This window comes from Montipora foliosa, chromosome 10 (genome assembly GCF_036669935.1).
Source record: "Montipora foliosa isolate CH-2021 chromosome 10, ASM3666993v2, whole genome shotgun sequence".
NCBI classification, from domain to species: domain Eukaryota; kingdom Metazoa; phylum Cnidaria; class Anthozoa; order Scleractinia; family Acroporidae; genus Montipora; species Montipora foliosa.
Genome location: NC_090878.1, coordinates 17,979,246 through 17,982,304, shown reverse-complemented (window position 1 = coordinate 17,982,304; position 3,059 = coordinate 17,979,246).

Sequence of the window (3,059 nt, the reverse complement as noted above, 5' to 3'; positions counted from 1 at the left end):
GCAAATAGGATGAGTTTTTTCCAATTCTCAACGAAGCCCCGTAAGGCTTAAACATCTTTTTTATCCGTATTGCCTCTCTTAGCCTTGCGCATCCTGCCAGCAGAGCCTTTCTTAACTGCGGGTGTTTTCAATTTCTGGATGTGTTTTGTGATTCCTTGCAGTGTTTAAGATTTATGCCCATGTTAGGGTTACTAATCATAACCCTTTCTAATTTTACAAGCTTTTTGTGATTTTCTGCAAGAATTTTGTTTTCTGAAATCCTTTAAGGTTTCTGCAAGTGCTTTTGGCCCTGGATATGTTTTGGGTTTCTGGAAGTGTTTTGAAAACCCACCGTATAATTTACTTTGAGAATGAAGAATTGAAGCTGGAGATTACGGCCTCTTAATTTGGTAGCCTTTCTACGAAGACGTAGATTGTTAATTTTCAGGGTTTATAGTTTGTTGGTAGCATTAATTTTAATAATGTGTTTCTTTCTTGTTTGCACAAGAACGACAAGCAAAATGGGGAAACGAATTCCAGGGAAAGAAAAGTAATCAAGACTCTAGAGGCAAACCTTGATTGCAGATTGCTAAGTTTTAGCATATATTTAGTTATTCCTAATGGCTTATATTTGTATTTTAAAAAAATGTAACGGCAAATCATTTATCTCCCTGAAGAAGTCAGGCCGTGTCTGACAAAATATTGATATTGGCAAAAACAAATAATATATATCCTCACAACCGGCACAGGCAGCCTTGCATCATTATTTTGTCTTAAGTTTCAAGTGTTCCTTGGAATTCGAATATTTCCTGGTCATAGAATTTGATTGATTTTATAAGGTGTACAGTGGATAGTTCTCATTTTACAATTCAAAACTGAAGAGGATGAAAGTGAATTTAAGGCCCGGACAAACGTATTTAACATTTGCTTCAACTTCCTTTCGATTTCGTTGAACGATATTGACTGCTGGGGTGGGCAAACGGTTTCAGCACACCATCAACATTTGATTCAACAAAGCTTCATGATAGGCCTGGTATCATCAGTTCTAGGTCGCAGCCGCGGCTGTTACTATGGATACGGACTTGCTACTATAGATACAGACGTGGATACGTCATTGAGAGACCGATTAGTGCGCACGCGCATACCCAACAATGTTGAAAAGGAAGGGGAGGGGAGGGGGAGCAAACGACTTCAACTGCATTCAAAATCCGCAATAACAACATAAATGTTGGGGAGGGGGAGGGGGGGAGAGGGGAAGGGGCGCAAAGAATTTCAACGTCGCTGTTCATCAAAATCACACGGATGTTGAAGTAAATGTTAAAGCCGTTTGCCAGGGCGTTTAGCTTTTTGAAAAGGATTTTTCTATATTTTCATCGATCTTTAAGTTTTTGTTGTCTACTTGAAAAAACACCTTGTCACTATATTCAAAAGTGATCTTAGAATTTTGGAAAGAGGACTATATTCTATAATTCCATCGATCTTTAACTTGCAATATTCATTGTCACACTGGTGACAATTGTTAGTTTTTTGTCAATGATCGAATCTCAACTACGTTATTTTGAATTTTGCTAATAATTTTTCACCATTGCTTTGAAGTTGTGAACTTTGATTGCCATCCATTCCAAAATTGTCAATTTTGTTCAAGTAACCTGTATATTTATGTATAGTTTTCTTTATCATAAACTTGGCTGTTTACTTTGTTTTGTAAGTAAAGTTAGTTTTCCGAATATTCTTTCAACTTCCTTTCTTATTGTATCAATGAATCTCTTTTAAGTAGCTGTTTACAAGATAACTAAGTTTGAAGTGACTTTTAAGATAATCTTGCCCTTTTATTAATTGGCTAACATTAATTAATTAATTAGTTAATTAATCAATTAAAGAAATCAATAAACGTATAAACCACTCTCCATCTTTATTTATTATGCGCTCTCTAGTACAGTAGTATGGCAATGATCGTGCACTAGGGGACTAAGTTCTAGTCATCTCTTTCATTTTTTCTTGACGAGGAGAAGTTGCCGGCGAAGGAAAAAATTTTGCGCTTTTAACACGAGTATAGCACAAAGGCAAGATATCAACAGCCATGGTGGGCTAAATCCAAATAAAAATTTCGACAGATTTTCCCCATATTTTGACTCCATGCTGAACAACCCCATAGCTCTTTTTTCCTTTAATTAAGGACTACTATTGTCATTGCGCATACCTTCTGCGTATCTCAAGATACTCACTCGGATTTCCGATCGGCAATGCTTATTAATACAGGGATATTTTTGCGCGGTTCAAAACTATGCGGAGAAAGCAGAACTTAGCAAGTGCTCTTGGTATCCAAAAAGAAAACTGGGGGTAACCATGCATTTTTCAGAAATAATTAAACTTCAATTTGGAAAAGAACGTCATACATTGCTTTGTATTTTAAAGGTTTTTACATATATTATTGATTAATTATCTTCGAAAAATGCGTGGTTACCCCCAAGTTTCTTTTTGGATTTCAATAACAATTGTTAAGATCTACTTTTCCCGCATATTCATTAAACCGCGCAAACATACCTTGAATTAGTAGGCACCGTAAACAATTCAACTAGTCACAAATATCGTGAAAAAAGTGCATTTGCTAAATAAACATTTCATCTTGAAATCTCAGCGTTTTTCACGCAATCCGTGCATTTTATAATTCCACGCTTGCCTTCTGCACGGACGTTTACCAAAATACTCCACGCGCACGTGTTTTCAAAGCCTTTTGTCGTTACAAATCTGGTTACAAAATATTCCACACCCAAAGATTCTTTCCAATTATAATCATGCATTAATCTTGCATGAAAAATCATAGAATAATTTTGTGGAAGTCCCGTTGCATTTGCATTCAGACGAGTAGATTTGCAAGGGACGCCAAATTAGCAAAAATAGCACTGATTTTCACGGCGAAAGCACTTCGGTGAAGTTTTCCTCGTGTAGATGTTGCAAACACGAGGTTACACGTGGCACACTTTGTTGTCACTTCGATTAGGCATTGGAATTTACGCCTACCAGCCAATCAGCAACCTTCGCGAACCAAATAAATTGAAGACCAATTTGGAAACTCATCG